Source organism: Podarcis filfolensis, assembly GCF_964270895.1.
Source record: "Podarcis filfolensis genome assembly, chromosome: 1".
Lineage (NCBI taxonomy): Eukaryota > Metazoa > Chordata > Lepidosauria > Squamata > Lacertidae > Podarcis > Podarcis filfolensis.
Window position 1 is genome coordinate 108,359,457 of NC_139604.1, and position 17,896 is coordinate 108,377,352.

General features: G+C 41.9%; 1 protein-coding gene and 1 long non-coding RNA gene across 29 annotated transcripts in view; both read left to right on the forward strand.

The window, feature by feature from the left end:
- Positions 1-3,836, forward strand: part of LOC310766952 — a 51,802-nt gene extending 47,966 nt beyond the window's left edge. The window contains exon 2 of the long non-coding RNA XR_014550543.1: positions 3,184-3,836. This is a non-coding gene — a long non-coding RNA (uncharacterized lncRNA). The remainder of the gene's footprint in view (positions 1-3,183) is intronic.
- NRXN3 (neurexin 3) overlaps positions 1-17,896 on the forward strand; it is a 1,197,396-nt gene that overhangs the window by 884,278 nt on the left and 295,222 nt on the right. The gene's annotated exons all lie outside the window — the stretch shown is intronic.

Genomic DNA, 17,896 nt, shown 5'->3' on the forward strand with positions numbered 1-17,896 from the left:
TGGGAAAAGCCCTATGTGTGCTATTATCAGCCTACCAGTTTGCCCAATGTGTGGATCAAAATGACCATGCAACTGATTGATGCGTTATAGGGTTGAATTATGGCGTATGATTCTGGAATACATCAGCTGAGCACAAGAATATACGACTGTGCTTTTGTACACCTATGAATCATTTGGCTGTGAATTGTTCAGGGGAACTGTCCAATATATTGGGTCCATGAAATTCTGGAAGAATGATGACATTCCCCCCCACCCCCATCCAAACTTCCAGTTACTGAACAGAGTCAACTTTCTCTCCACCACACCCCAGTTCTTATCTTATTAATCCAAGGAAATATGATGACTGTTAAAAACGCACTGGGATTGTGCACTGGAGGTCTGGTGCAAAAATTCACATAAACGCAAGCACCCTGTTCAATTTCATATGCAAAATAAACCCCATTAGATTTCTTTTACAGCAAATGTCTGGATCGAAAAGTGCAACTTTTGAGCGTCCCCCTCCCCAATTAAGTACCAGCTAATTAAATATTCCAGGTTCATTTTGCTGCAGAGCCTTTTGTTGTATTTCCACATATATGTTTTTCTTCATGCACCCTTTCTTTTCCCAAGCCTAGTATTTCAGCTGTGATGTTGTGACAATCATGCCATTTGCAGCAACTAATTCTTATGCACAGAATACATTTGAACCAGGGGAACTTGACACTGTGCTATCCCATGTGCCACAGTGGAGCACAACTTCAGATTTCCCATTTGAGCAGCAAAAATGATGATCTCATTATTGCAAAGCACCGAACTAAGAGTCAAACACCTTACTTATTTTATCATTCCCCTCTTTTATTTAGTTAGATTTTTTTGTTTCTGTTTTTGGTGGGAGGAGGAAATCAACAAGCTTTGCCTTCCCATGGAATCTGGGCAAGAAAGGAAGTAAAGATTGTGAAGAGTAATCATTCAGCAGACCAATGCGGGTTTAGGTACATGTAAAGGACTTATTAATATTCCCTTCTGACTTCTCACAGTTTGTGTACGGGGGTCCAACTATGAATTATTAGAGATGATTAATTCTTGCTCAGTCATGATCACATACATTACATGCCATTCAATGTTTCAATCTATAAATTACTAGCAGGAGCTCAGAGTTTGGTTATCTAGCACCATCTGAATTTCATTTTCAAGTGTGCATTCCAGTCCCTCTCTTCCTCTTTCTCTGCCTCTCTCTCACACACAGGTGGAATCCTGACACATATTAAAAATGTTGTGAAAATGCTTTTCTTAAAAACGTTTTGAAAAATATATTGAATTTGCCGTAGCTCACCATCGCCATCTAGTGTCACGTTTTTATAATGCATTTTACAACACACTTAAAACGTTTTATTTGCAGCTGTATAGCTGAGTCCACACACTCTCTCACACACACATCATATAATACTCAGTATCATTGTTAGGTGTAGGTTGCAGTAGAAGTGTGCAGACAGCCTGTAACACCTTTCCTAACAGAAGTCCAGGGGCAGCCAATACCATTCCCCCAGATGTTGTTAGACTGCAACTCCCATTAGCCTCAGCTGGCATGATCAATAGGCAGGAATGATGGGAACTGTAGCTTGTAAAGTTTAGAGGGCATCATGTTGGCTTCCCCTGGAAGAGTGTGTTGGTGCTGTCTGCTCTTTGGTTTCACAGATGGTAACAGGGGATATTTAATTACCTAAGAGGAGAATCATTCTGTGCTCAGACCCTGCCAGGAAGAGGGGATGGCAAGTCTTACCTGTGCAACCTGTTCTATGAACTAGAATGTAAATTTGCACAATGCAGGCACCGTATTCATTGCACATGTTTCATTCAATGAGCGTTGCCAAACCATGATATTTTATTTGCGATGAATGTGCCAGAGGTGGAAGAAAGTACGGGGGAAGGTTGTAAAAACACACCCATCCCTCTGCTGTGTTGCATCTAGCTGCAGTAGGTCAGCCAATGTCTCTTGGCATCCTGACAAACCATTTCCAAATACCTTTCCCCCCCTCGACCAATTATAACTACTTCCTGGCAGTATCTAGAGACAACCAGTACAAATACTTCAAAAATAAACACCCTGAGCGTATTTCTGATGAAGGGGGGAATAAGACAGGGCTATACAATGGCCACAGCACTGGATAAATATCCTACTAAAGCAGCAGATCCCCCTACGAGGAAATGCAGGCATGCTATGTTGTTACTAAAGACTTCATCTAAACTCCATAAAGTAGCTGTGACTATATTTGACCCAATGTGCCAAAGGGGTTGCTTTTAAGACAACTCCTATGTCAATTCTTTTCCTGAATCCTTGATGCTTTAGCAGAGGGAAGAGGAACCTGTGGCACTCCAGATGTTTCTGGACTACAATCCCAACATCCAGGGCAATGGATCATGATGGATTGAGATGATGGGAATTGGATCCCAACAATATTTAGATGGCCACAGGTTCCCTACTGTGACATTAGCACAAGGCAAGCATTGTGTGCCAGTAGATTACAAAGCCAGCTACAGATGTGAGAGAATGCCATTCTGATCCCACCTTAGCTAAGGGCTGTCTCTCTGTGATTCTAAAGAATTCACAGATTCAGACTTTTAGAAAACATCTGAAGGCAGCCCAGTTTAGGGAAGCTTTTAATGTTTGATGTTTTATTGTGTTTTTAATATTCTGTTGGCAGCCACCCAGAGTGACTGGGGAAACCCAGCCAGATGTGCGGGGTATAAATAAATTATTATTATTATTATTATTATTATTATTATTATTATTATTATTTCATAGAAGAAGTTTCATGGTTCTGTAATGCCACTTTGCACCAAAGGCACTGAAGAAGTACCATGATAGAAAAGCAAACTTTGATGCTATGTGCATGTAGGAAATAAATATACAGTGGTACCTCGGGTTACATAAGTCTCAGGTGACATATGCTTCAGGTTACACACTCCGCTAACCCAGAAATATTACCTCAGGTTAAGAACTTTGCTTCAGTATAAGAACAGAAATTGTGCTCCGGCGGCGCGGCAGCAGCAGGAGGCCCCATTAGCTAAAGTGGTGCTTCAAGTTAAGAACAGTTTCAGGTTAAGAACGGACCTCCGGAACGAATTAAGTACTTAACCTGAGGTACCACTGTATACCGTAGAAAGCAAACATCATTATAGGTGTGTTTTTTGTTTTTTTTAAAGGCCTGGAAACTTATATGCAATTCATTTTGAGGAGATGAACCAGCATATTCCATCAAGGAGACGTACCATCATATTATCCACACATTATCATTGTAGGACATGGAGATGCAGAAAGAACAGCCTCAGCTTATAATATATAGTCAGTTAATGGTGGAGAATTGAGGATGAGAATACGCAACTGCAGGTCCTTGCTCTATTCACACTTTAGCGTCTGGAAGCAGCCCAGCCTGCTGAGTATATGTCTGCACACCGAAGGACTGTGGAGATAATGTTAGGGAAGGAAATGATTAGAAGCAATTTGTTAGCGGAGCACAGTTGCTTTGCAAGTTGTCAACAAGTAATGAAGCAAGGATGCCAATCGACAGGTGGACGTATCTATTCGGTAGGAGGCAGGAGGAAATCAGTTCCAAGTGCAATCGCTCTAATTGAGACTGTGAGGAGATAAATGGGGGAAGTTTGCAACAGCTGGAGTTCACTCTGAAGGGAAACTTTGACCATTCGTTATCATCTCAGGCGGTCTTTTAGTCGTCATGGCGATGCCTCGAGAAGACATCAGCCGGGGGGAGGCGGAGCCACAACCAAATTCAGCAGGAAAAAACTCCCAAAAAATAGGACTGCAGACATACAGAAAAATAAAATTAGAGTGATCCTGATGTGTGTTTTTAAAAAGCATTTTAAAGACCCTGTGTCACAGCTAGATGTTCACTGCATCAAAACAAGAAAGCCTGGGCCTGTATTTTTAAGCTACCAAAAAAGATGTCTGCACCCATCACTTTCGTGCAGAAAGCCACTTAAGGATCACACAGTTGTTTGTCCGGTCTTCATGATGTTATACTTTGCCACATATATCCACACAGAGATCAAAAAGTCATTCCTGGAGACACTTCAATATATATGTCCACAAATGCATGACAAAGCCTTGCATGGTAACCCTCAAAAGTAGGTATGGTAACAGTGCTCACAGAAGATACTAGGGAACAGAAATTTCCCCCTGTAAAAATATAATAGTAAACAACCAATATGTTGACATATTTTAATGGAGCTCCAAGGCTCATATATGTAATATATATATGTTGCACAATTTGGTTTAACCTGGTGCACTTTTTTTTTTTTTTAAAGGCTTCTATTCAAGCTACTTTGCCCACATGGGAAGAATGCTACATTACGGTAACTGCAGTGCATTTTAAAAAGAGTACAAAGGCATCTCTTGAAAGATGCCTGTGCAGTGAGCAGCTTTATAGCTCAAACATCCCTTTAACTACTGCTGGGACATCAGTTATGTAGAGATACCGGTTTGCAGAGGAGAGAACTTTTATTCCCTTGGGAAGCTCTGCTGGATGGCTTTGCTTCATACTTACATTTTAGCTGTGATCAGCATATCTTTGGTCAAGAAGGATTATCACAATGACTATCAAACTGAGGGCTAACTTCTACACTTGGCAGAATCAAATAGTAAAACTTTTCCTGGGCTGAATCACTTAAAGGCTGCAGGTGGTGGTGGTGTGGGGTTTGTGTCTGAATGCTTCCTCGTAAGAATGAAAACTCTACTCATACAGAAATAGAACAGAAGGGACTAGGCCTGGCTGACAGTCTAGCCTTCTTGCTTTCAAGAATATATTTAGCCCCTTTTCTATCTAATTCTGCAGTATGGACAGAGGGTGCATTTTCCAAAATCTTGTACGGACCCAAACTCAGACTTGTATTCTGGTACCAATAGAGTTATTCCAGATTTGCACCTGGATAAGAGAGATCAGCAAGGACGCGGGTGTTGCTGTTGGTTAAACCACAGAGCCTAGGACTTGCCGATCAGAAGGTTGGCGGTTCGAATCCCCGCAACAGGGTGAGCTCCCGTTGCTCGGTCCCTGCTCCTGCCAACCTAGCCGTTCGAAAGCACGTCAAAGTGCAAGTAGATAAATAGGCACCGCTCTGGCGGGAAGGTAAATGGTGTTTCCGTGCGCTGCTCTGGTTCGCCAGAAGCAGCTTAGTCATGCTGGCCACATGACCAGCTAAATGCCGGCTCCCTTGGCTAGTAAAGCAAGATGAGCACCGCAACCCCAGAGTCGGTCACGACCGGACCTAATGGTCAGGGGTCCCTTTACCTTTACCTTTAAGAGAGATCAGCTCTGGGCCTTTGAATGGGTGGCATCATGGTCTACTGCCATATTATTTTCTGCACAAATACAAATTTGGCATCATCATTTCACTGCCATATCAAAAGAAAGAGGCAAATAGAATAGGAAGTGGGAAGTCTTTGTCTCTGCACAAAGTCAAATACTGCAAACAATCAGCAAAAGAGTCCAAAGAAATGATTGCACCTGAAGAGTTGAATTGGTTCTTTTTAATTGTGTATTATGTATTTCAAAGTTTTCCCCATAGGAAAGTTATTTTTAAAAAGGCAAACAAACCTTTGGACCTTTCTCAAACAGTAGTGAATCATAATACCTGCATTTAGGACAGCACTGAAAGAGAAATGTTTTCTCAGAATATATGCTTGACACTGAACATCCCTTTCAATAGTTAACAGTCTTAAAAGGGAAGGTGCAGCTGTCAGAATGAGATTTTGAAAGGATCTCATTCTCTGTGAGGAAGCAGAAAGGGCTCCCATAGGATCTGTAAACATATTGTATTTGTAATGGCCTTCTACTGTGAAAATCACCTACAGATTGGGAGTGAAATGAGACAAAAAATGAGCAAAGCATTGCTTCCTACAGTCTAAAAGCTTGGTGTTTTGTTCGTGTTCATTGAATTGCAAATCATTAATGATGAGCTGATGCATGCAGTTTCATTGACACCCCTAAATTTCCTGCTGCCCCAAGTGACCTCTTGAATTGCTTTTGCAATAGAGCTAGGCCCATGCATGGATCCCCTTCATCAACTTCTTCCTGCAGACTGACACCTGTTCTGATAAAACTGTAGCAGAGAGAAGACAGGAAGGGACTCTTTTCCATCCCTTCTCTCCCCAAGGGGCCATAGCTTAGTACACATATGCAGATGCTTAGCATGCAGAAGGGTTTGTGTCTGGCACCTCCATTTTAAAGGATTTCAGGTAGCATGATTGGGAAAGACCTTTCCTGTAAAGGCTCTTCCACAACGAAGCCTTCTGCTGATTTCTTTTCCTCCACATTCCCCTTTTATCAGAATGCAGAATAGAATGGCACTAACCATACCTTTCTGATTTCTCCGTTTTTACATCTGTGGTGTGCTGTCTACAGCAGTGTGCAGTCCATGCCTGAAAATGCCTGTTTTGTTCATGCACAAAACCACCTCTTTGTCCATGTTTTCCTCTCACTTCCTGTCACAGAGCGTGCAGGCAGAGCACCAAGCAATTGTCTGACCACAGGGAGTGCTTGATGCACAGTTTGTGCATTTATTGTGATGCACCAATAGTTGTGTTTACTTGCTGTTAATAATAGCTGAGCGGGATTTGCGTGCCATCTTCAACCACCTCAGTGGTTTCCTGCAGCACTCTTCTTTCCCCAGTTGTGTTTCAAAGGATGAAGAGTTGGCTTGAGCAATGGCGTCACAAAACCTTGAGCAACATGAGCTGGTAAAGGAGGGGAAATAATTCTTTTGGGTAACAGCAACCCCGGAAGCTGGGAAGTTCACACACTTCCTCACTCCTTCCCACAGCCTTCTTGCTTTTACAAGCTTAACACACTTAACACAACCCTGTGGGTGGCAGTACATGCTTTCCCACCAAGTGCACGACAGAAGCACAACAGGGATCTATCCGAGCCTCCCCTGAGATGCCAGTGATTGAACTTGGCACCTGCTGCATGGAAAGCTTGTGTTCTGCCATTGAGCGACCATCATAGCAGAGCTTGGATAATCAGGCTCAAAGCACAATTTGGTTTCTGGCGTACGCAGCTGAAGATGCAGCTGCCTTGTCTTAGTAGCGAAAGCTAAGATCAAAATCAATGGGGAGTAGGAAAAGGGGGTTGTTAATCAAGCTACAGGGATCCAGACTGGAGAGGGAAGAAAGCATGTTGGCTACCCCTTATCCCAGGGTTAAGGGGTTCTTCAGCGCAAGAGATGAAGGATGGAGAAATATATATACTTTCGTGTTGCTGAAGCATGTGAGTAGCCTGTGAGAGCAAGAGGTGAATCAATATATTGCATTTGCAGCACACCGAGAGAGAGAAACAGCTTGAAAAGGCATCTGAGGGTTTAGTTTTTCCATCTTATTTGAAATTTGTTTTGGCTCTCTGTGTGGGAGCTTGCCCCCCTTGGCACCCAGCGGATCTGCATCACTTCTGCTATGACTTTTTCTTGGGTAAAGGAACAGGCAGGAATGTTCTGTCTGAAGATGTCATTGAATTAGGGAGGCCTACCTTTGGGGGCCACAACTGGGAGTAGTGGCCTATGTTCAAACCCATTGTCTAGGTAGGATATATAGTATTCAGTCTCTGAAAATAACTTAGCTTGCTACCAATTTGTTTTAAAAAGGGCAGGTTCTTTGCTGCCTCCTTGCCCTTTTGTTGCTTGTCCATGGCTTGATGTCAGTTGTAAAGATATTAGAACATAATGCACCAACCCGCCGTTGTCTTTCCCATTTATTTTTCATTATTTAAACATTTGGTTATTGATATAATGGATGAAGAGTCAAGCGTGTCTTCTTTCCAGTGACAAATAGCACAGGACTCAGAAGGATTCAGTCTTCTGGAACTTCTTTGTTCTTCATAAGTATTAATCCATCTGCCTAACTGCATTTATAGGCCACATTTTGGCCAAGCAGGTCTACAAGAAACAAAATAATGATGATACGAAAACCAAAACAATAGAAGATGAGAATTGGCCACAGTGATAGGCAAGGTTCCATTTCTGTGTTACTCTCACACATTTTAACTCATAATTATTTTCCATTTCTGCATTACTCATAAGAAGACCCTTGCTGGATCATGGCAGAGGCCCATGTAGCCCAGCATCCTGTTTTGACAATGGCCAACCAGGTGCTGGTGAGAAGCCCAAAAGCAGCACCTGAATGTAACAGCACTTTCTCCAGTCTTTGAATCTTAAAAACCCTCTCAAAATATGTTTTAAAATTTATGAGGTTTTATGTTTTGTTTGAGAATATGTATTTAAATGTATTTCTCTGAAAATGCTCATTGAAATTTGCATTGTGCTACATTTAAACTGAAGGGACGCGGGTGGCGCTGTGGGTAAAACCTCAGTGCCTAGGACTTGCCGATCGCATGGTCAGTGGTTCGAATCCCTGCGGTGGAGTGCGCTCCCGTCGTTCAGTCCCAGCGCCTGCCAACCTAGCAGTTCGAAAGCACCTCCGGGTGCAAGTAGATAAATAGGGACCGCTTACCAGGGGGAAGGTAAACGGCGTTCCGTGTGCTGCGCTGGCTCGCCAGATGCAGCTTGTCACGCTGGCCACGTGACCCGGAAGTGTCTGCAGACAGCACTGGCTCCTGGCCTATAGAGTGAGATGAGCGCACAACCCTAGAGTCTGGCAAGACTGGCCCTTACGGGCAGGGGTACCTTTACCTTTTTACATTTAAACTACTCTGAGAACTGTGTTGTTACATACAGCGAAGTGCAGAATTCAGTAGATTTCAAAGTTCCAAACTGTGCATTAGTCAGAGAGGTGTGGATTGGGTTATTTCACACAGAAATTCACTATGATTGAATTCCACGAGCATCTTCAGTTGTTCATCACTTCAGTTGATGGTATGAACTCTCTGAGCTGAACTTCTCCTCATGAATGCTATGGCTTTACCCCTACATGTAAGAAATGACTGGCACAAGCTTATTTTTTTTTGAAGCTGAATGAACAGTGAATGGATGATAAACATATAAGCTGTCATTGATGTTTGCTATGGTTTGTTTACACAAGTCAGCTTCATAACTCATGGTTTGGAATTTTGTCATTTAGTTGTGTCCGACTCTTCATGACCCCATGGACCAGAGCACGCCAGGCACTCCTGTCTTCCACTGCCTCCCACAGTTTGGTCAAACTCATGCTGGTAGCTTCGAGAACACTGTCCAACCATCTCGTCCTCTGTCGTCCCCTTCTCCTTGTGCCCTCCATCTTTCCCAACATTAGGGTCTTTTCCAGGGAGTCTTCTCTTCTCATGAGGTGGCCAAAGTATTGGAGCCTCAGCTTCACGATCTGTCCTTCCAGTGAGCACTCAGGGCTAATTTCCTTAAGAATGGATAGGTTTGATCTTCTTGCAGTCCATGGGACTCTCAAGAGTCTCCTCCAGCACCATAATTCAAAAGCATCAATTCTTCAGCAATCAGCCTTCTTTATGGTTCAGCTCTCACTTCCATACATCACTACTGGGAAAACCATGGCTTTAACTATATGGACCTTTGTTGGCAAGATGATGTCTCTGCTTTTTAAGATGCTGTCTAGGTTTGTCATTGCTTTTCTCCCAAGAAGCAGGTGTCTTTTAATTTCGTGACTGCTGTCACCAATGTTTGGAATTAGCTTGGAAGGTTTGGAATTAGCTTGCTTCAAATTAACCATAGTTAATATTAAGCACACTTAGTTTGGCTTGGACAATACAACCATGGTTAATCTAAAATGAAAGCAAATGGCTTCTGAATTATTTGTGACTATGGAGAAGCAGGATAGGCGTGTGAATCTTAGGCACACTCTGGCTGGTTCTAGTCATGCTAAAGTAAGGTTTGGCATGACATTCAAACTGGGGGAAACAGCCCAAGGAAAGAAAGTAATTATTCATTATCTACTTTACTAACTGGCTTCTGTTTATTTCATCTCACCTTAAGGAACTTGATTGGACTTATTGTACCAGAGGGTAGTCCATTGTTTCTGCACACTGTTAAAATGCAGTTATATTTTAACTCAGTGGTGGACTCATTTCAGAAACTCTTAATACGACTATAGTCATGTCAGAGAATAAAACGACAAGCTTAATTTTAGTGGCAGTGAAAGCACCTATCATATTTTTATGTTACCCTGTCACTAGGTTGAATTATCTTGTGAATTATTGCATAATATTGAACACATGCTACAGGCTGAAAAAGGATGGGTAATGGGTGGGTGGAGTGAATGGGTGGAATTAGGGATTTTTTCAGCTGGAACTCAGTTCCAGCACCTCTCAGGTGGGTGCCATTGCCATTATAAGAGAACAAGGGAGGTGTTCGTGGTGAGTTCTAGCACCTCTTTATCTAGAAAAATAGCACTGGGTGGAACCAGCCTCAGGATATCAAGATTATTGATGTGTGGGAGCAGGTGCACAACCAACAATAATTTCAATGCATTAGTTTACTGGCATGTAATATTAATATCCATGTAATATATTATTTCTTTTTTTTTATAAATTTTTTATTGGTTTTTCAACACATATTAAAAGACAATACAGCACAATACATAAACAAACAAACATATAAACACGTATAATTTCTTGACCTTTCTTTCCTAAAACCTTCTTTCAGCGACTTCCCCATACCTCCCCTTTCTACATCCCTGTTTTAAATCATTCCAGCAACTCCTAATTTCAATTTCTTATAGCACTTTCTTTAACTCTTTTTTTCATATCCAATTGTTTGTCACTGCAATTCTATTTTGCATTACCCAAGACATTTTAACATTCATTAATTTTACAACAATTCTTAAGATAAACTTTAAATTTCTTCCAGTCTTCTTCCACCGTCTCTTTCCCTTGGTCACGGATTCTGCCAGTCATCTCCGCCAGTCCCATGTAGTCGATCACCTTGGTCTGCCATTCTTCCAGTGTGGGTAGTTCTTGTGTCTTCCAATACTTTGCTAAAAGTACTCTTGCTGCTGTTGTAGCATACATAAAGAACGTCCTATCTTTCCTTGACACCAATTGACCTACCATGCCCAGGAGGAAAGCTTCTGGTTTCTTCACGAAAGTGCATTTAAGCACCTTTTTCATTTCATTATAAATCATTTCCCAGAAGACCTTAATCCTAGGGCACGTCCACCAAAGGTGGTAAAAGGTACCTTCAGTTTCCTTACATTTCCAACATTTGTTATTGGGCGTATGGTAAATTTTTGCCAGCTTGACTGGGGTCATGTACCACCTATATATCATTTTCATAATGTTCTCTCTTAAGGCATTACATGCCGTGAACTTTATACCGGTGGTCCATAACTGTTCCCAGTCAGCAAACATAATGTTATGACCAATGTATTGTGCCCATTTAATCATAGCTGATTTAACCGTCTCATCCTGTGTATTCCATTTCAACAGCAAGTTATACATTCTTGTATATATATTATTTCTATGAATTAGCAAAGTGTGACATTATTATCTAGATTATTTATATTTTGATCACTTATCAAGTTTTTTAATTTAATAGTTTATTTATTTTTATTTTAAAAATCCATAACAATTTCTTTTATTACATACTTCATTTCCTCCCTCATCCCTCGCTTCATGCACTGAGACAGGAGGGTGGAAGAGGGATTCGAAGCACATTCAGGTGAATGCACTGAGAATCCTCAGTGTAATTGGGTACCCAGATAACATATGATTCCAGATCATGGGCCATGCAGGAATGATGGGAGCATGGCTTGTGTGTGTTCCCCTGCCTTAATTTTAGCCCACATTCATACAGGTAAATGCCTGAATAGAGCTAGGATTGTTGCCAAGTTTAAATGTCGTTCTAAATCAGCATTCCCTACAATGACTAGAAGTGGTGCTCCAGGGTTTCAGGCCAGACCTTTTCTAAGTCCTATCTACAGATGCTGAGGACTGAACCTGGGACCTTTTGCAAACAAAGTATATTTTCCACTAGTGCATAGAAGAAACTGACTGAAGTGAATAAAGTCTTTAGGCTGTGTAGTCAAACTTAAGTGCTTGGCACTTTCTTTCGGTTGCTGACTTTCCTGGGACATGGTTGTTCTCGAGCAACCACAGTCAGTATATCAAAATAAGCGCTTTATTGAGTAGGGTAAAAGGAGTAGCTGGCAAGACTGTAAATTCTTCTGTGGAACGAATGATAATTCAGCTCAGGAGCCCTTTTGTCCTGCGGGGAGGGGGATATAAATTTTCCGAAAGTATCTGCCGCTTGGAATTGCTTTGCATTCATCATGCCAGCCTTCTGCATCATTCATGAATGTCATAAGAGACTAAAGAATTGGCACTTCATAGTGAGGATGATTAAACAGCCATTACACTTGTCTCTTCCTTCAGCCTTTGAGCAAATTGCACGTAAGCCACTCCCTCAGAGCTGCCTCTTGTGGATGAGTTGCCCCTCCCTCCGTCAGGAATGAAAGAAGGTTGTTAAGATTACAATATCATGGAAAAATATCGAGAGATCACTTTTCATCTGCTGACTGGGCCAAAGAATTCCTCACAATAATTTTTCCTACATGTCACCATTCCACTTCTACAAAGGAAAGCATCAACTAGAATTAGTTGTCTCTGCCTGTCATTGGCTCAGACCCGCCTATGGGTGGCCTTCCTGCCTTTCACCCTGTTAGTCCCAACCAAGCACCACTGGTTGTACACATCCGTAGCATCAACCTATATGGATACTAAAATATTTTTAGTTATTTTTGCATATCAAATAAAGTGAATTCTATGATATGCTAGAGGCACAGATTCAGTCACTCCTCTTCAGTCCTTGTTACTTTTGAAATTTGTAGAATTCAGGTTCAGCTGCAGAAAGTGTTTTGTTATGTGATTTAATTATTTGTAGCTTGGAGTTTTATTTTGCCTTTCTGGGCCGTTACCTTTACTCTTAACACATTCACTGATCCCTGTGCAGATTGGGGAGTTGACAAAAGGCGGCTCTCGGAAGATGTTTAAGGTGGCTATCCCCTCTTTATTCCACCTTGTGGAAGAGGTCACATTGAAGCTGACTTACGTCCTCTCGTTCAATTTGTTACTTCCCGTGATTCTTCCTGATTGTTAGGTATCGGGCTTCGGTCTCTTAAGTGCAGGTTTCTGATTGAAACGCTTGCCTTGGCACTTCCATTTGGTGAGTTGTGATCCTGTTTTCAGCATGCCCTAAGAAAGTGTGTGTGTTTGTTCATTTGTGTGTGAAGAGAGATGGGGAGAATTCGAGAAAGGAGAGAACAAAGCTCCATTCTTGCTTTCTCTATCTGTTCAATGCCAGACAAAGTCACAGCATCCTGGAACGACAGAAGCATGGGAGAATCCTAGTGAATTACGGGCTTCTGACCCCCCAGCTATAGCTCCAAACACCCCTGCCAGGCCTTCGCATAACAGGTCAGCGCTGCTGAGGATCTCAGCAGCTGTCAATATAGTCTGCTACCTATGTGACACATTATGAGAGGACAGCTGAGGCACAGAGATAAGGAAAGATGGACTAAATAGCTGGATAAAGCCAAGTACATTTTGGTTTCTTTTCTTAGCAGATTGACAAGTATCACATCATTAAACAAGCAGAAACAATGGCATTGTCTGTAGTCTGTTCCAATGTTTGAGTGCATTCAGGAGTTATTTCAGGGTGCAGGGTTAATTCAACAACCCGCTGTTTTGAGTTTATTGAGAGAGTTTAAAACCAAGGAGCAAGGTTGTCGTTTTTGGATTAAATTGCATGTGTCCAAAAGTGTTTCAAAAAAGGAGTGAAACTAGTAAGGTTGAACCAGGAAGCTTTAACCCAAATCATGCCTTAGGTGCTTGGCTGAATGTCTTCCTTGTGTCATTAACACCCACAACCCAAGTCATTCTCTTGGAAACAAAGCAGGGCAATGTGAAGGTCACCTTTGGGTTTCCTGAGAGCAGGTAGTCAAATTTACCATTTTACCATGTCTTTACAGTGGTACCTTGGGTTACAAACACCTTGGGTTACAAACACTTCAGGTTACAGACTCTGCTAACCCAGAAGTAGTACGTCGGGTTAAGAACTTTACCTCAGGATGAGAACAGAAATTGCTCGCCAGCAGTGCGGCGGCAGCGGGAGGCCCCATTAGCTAAAGTGGTACCTCAGGTTAAGAATGGTTTCAGCTTAAGAACGGATCTCCAGAATGAATTAAGTTCGTAACCAGAGGTACCACTTTACTTAAGAAATGTTGTAAGTATTATTAATTATCATTTCGTTAATTTATATCCCACCCTTCCTTCCAAAGGAGCCCAGGGCAGTTGGATTAGCTCAAGAAAGCAAAAATAGAAAAATCCCAGTCTATGAAATTCACCTTAGAATCATACTGTTTGCATACTGTAGACATTGCATTTAATGCCCAGGATTTATGACTTGGTCTCCAAATGCCACTTATTTGCTACCCCAAGTTAAATACTACTACTACTACTACTACTACTACTACTACTAATTTAGTTATACCCCACCCATCTGGCTGGGTTTCCCCAGCCAGTCTGGGCGGCTTCCAACAAAACACTAAAATACAATAACCTATTAAACATTAAAAGCTTCCCTAAAATGAATCTTCCAACGTGTGTGTGTGTGTGTGTGTGTGTGTGTGTGTGTTGAGTTTGCAGAGGTTCATTTTCATCCCAGAATGGAAACAAGCAGATTATAAGAATAATGAAGGGGGGGGGTTATGTATCTAGTGGTATGCTGGTAGAAGGCTCTTTAATACAATGGAGGCTTCTGTCAACAGAATGGGGAGGGAGGTGATTTTTGCTGATTCTCCCAGACCCTTCAGCCTTCTGTCAACGTCCAGTAGCAGAAGGGATGCTGTTGAACCCAAGAACTGTGTTCATCCCTTTTTGTATTTCAGTTCCCAGTAAGATTAGAACAAAAAGGAGAAGCCTATAAAATAAAGCAATATCCTATTGGTTCCCAGTGGCGTTTATCAATAAAGTTTTGCTGGTGTATGACCCAATCAGCATACATATACAGATTCTTTTGTGGAAGGGTAATCAGGGTGTTTAACACTTTCTGTACAAGTGCCTTCTCTTAGGGTTATCTTTGTGCGGGTAGCAAGTTGGTCTCATATTATGAAAACCAAGGATTCAAAAATTACTCAGAGCTCAGAAACAAACAGGCTGTGCAGCAGAAAAGATTCCATAGTCCATCAGGTGCAATGAATTGGAGAGCCACAAAATGATACCCTAACTCAGGAAATATAGTATGGAACTGGCCAGGGGGCTACATTTCAACACAGAGATGTTCATGAAGGGACCCAGGGTCAAGGAGCTTAGGATTCTTCATAATGAATATGATGGAAGTCAGTGGTGAACAGCAGGAACATCCGTGTTAAGTGGGTGGAATGAAGACATGATCATTAGACCTATACAAAGGGAAGTTCTTGATTGCCAGGTTTTATTTTAGATACCTAAAATGGACTTACTAACTGGTTAGCCAGTTCACTAGGTACCTCCTAATCATCCCTCCCCCAAGAGGACTGAGAATGCAATTATGCTACTGATAGGTAATGCCAGTTTTTCTCCTTTGGCATTCTGCCACCTGGACTTCTCCAAGGACATTCTCTCCATGGGCCTCCTTATCAAGCCATTGCCAAGAAAAATGAAATCATGTTTGCAGTTGGCAGCAGGACACAGTTTTTAGCAGTGTTTTCACTTGCATCAGATACAGATCAAATTTGTGTGGATAATTTTCACCCATCTGGCTTTTCCTTTGGGGATTCAGATGGTTTAACCCCAGCAACACTTCCCTGTATTAATTGTAAAAAAAGGTATTTAATGTTAGTTGCACCTAAGGAATGAAGTGTATGGATATGCATCTCATTCACATAAATGTATGCTTTTTGCTTCATTTACCCTTCTTTTTAATGTGCAGATGGGATCTCTAGGGAATATAAAATCTGTGCTCTTTTATCTTCAGTTGTAATGTGAACTTTGCACACTGCAGGAATAGATGTGAAGCTCAGTGAAAAGTACACCTCCATATTTCAATTCAGAGTAGTTCAATAATTTATTAATCATGAATGACACTCCCCCCCCCCATTGCCCAGACTGCCCTATCCAGGTGGGAAATCAAGCTAATTTGTTACAGTAGTTTTTTCTATCTCCTTTCCTGGATGCAAAGTGAATGCAAAAACTCAACTCCCCTTTAAGTTAAAGAATAAGTTTATCATGGAAAACAAAGTCATAAGCCAGGCGAAGTCCACACTCATTCCTTCAGTGAACTTGCAGAATGGCAGAAGCAGGAGAGGATTTGAGGATCAACTCTTCTAGCATTGACAACGAGGCAACAGAGGCAACTTTTTGCACATTTTCACTCATTTGTGTATAATATAACTGAAACCGCTGTATAATTTAAACTGGAATAATTAAAGCTCTCTCATCCTGCCACATTGATTAGTGGGAGAAGCAGATGGGGAAGAAGGCATGAAGTCACACCAAGAAGCAAGATTAATGAAACACAAGCCAGTGTTATTTGTATAAACTATAGTTAGAAATGCAGGGTGTTAGAGTTCAGAATACACAAAATGTTCCTCAGGCCAAACAGACAAGAGAGTATTGAGCATCCAGACTGAGTTCAGTGTAACACAAAAGCTCACAACCTATACTTTGTATTACCTCAATTTTCTCTGTGCGTCTTGTACTATGGGACCAATGTGCCTACCAAGAGTGTTGCTATACAATTATTCCTATTATCCCCAGCCAGCATGGCCAAAGGTCAGGGATGATGGGGGCTGTCATAATAGAGTCATAGAATCCTAGAGTTGGAAGGGACCCTGAGGGCCACCCAACGTCATTGAAATACAGAAATCCAACAATCCTGGGAGACCAGCAAGTGTGGTCATCTTTGCTTAAGATCTGGAATAGCTGTTGATTATTGCTATGCTTTTATGTGTCTTCGGGTTGGCAGTGGGGGACAGGGTGCAGGCTTCTCATTAGGAAAGGTGAGAGCCTACATCCTGTGAGGAAAGTGACTTGTATTAATTTGCTGTCATTTTTTTTTAAAGACAAACAAAGCAAGCAGCCATGCTCTGAGTTGCTGCTTCTGTTTTGCGTTTCGCCTGTCTCTTTTTCTCCTTCCTCTTCATTCTTTTAGCGAAGAGGAAGCCCAAGCTCCTGTGAATGTCGAAGAGAAATCTGTTTAATTAATGTCAAACAATGTATGTCTTTTAAGGAAGAGATGATGAGATTGCTGTGCTCATATTGGGTCTCTGAGGGTTTGTCCGTCCAAGAGCAGAATCTTGACGAGAAAAGCAGCTGGTTCATGAGAACTCTTTTAAGTGGGGAAGCACTGCTTTCCAAGGATTATACTTTTGCCCTGGAAGCTTTGCATTTTCACAGGGCTCTCCATTCCATTTTGATTTGTTCTGAGGCAAGGTAAAGCTACTTCTAAGAAAAAAAGGATATAAAGAGACTATTCCTTTATGATGGATGGAACAAGACACTTCCTTGTTTCCTCCTTGAAAGGGTCCCCCATTAGAATAGAGATCAAATGAACCAGCACATTTGATGGCAACACCACATACTCCTTCAGCCCTTTTGATGTCTCTCCCCAGCTCCTACAAGTATCTCTTGCCCAATATATTATGCACATATAAGAAGAGTAAACGAGAGAAAAACTAAAGGGCTTGCCCTGGGAAGCCCAGGCATAGTTGTGCTCGCTGCTAAGTGGCCCCTGATTGGTTGGGATCATGCCGTGTAGGAGAATTAAATGGCACTAGAGAAGTGGGAGGGAGAAGGAACGCAGTGGCCTCGTTTGCACATAATGTTGGGCCAAATTATGGCTGGTCATGAATGAGTAAGGGGGCTGGTGCCTGCAGAGAAAATTGCAACTGCTTCAGTTCTCTTCCAGCCCTGATGCTGTGAACCTGAGCTCATGGTTTTTACTTGTGAACCTGAGCTCATGGTTTTTACTTGTG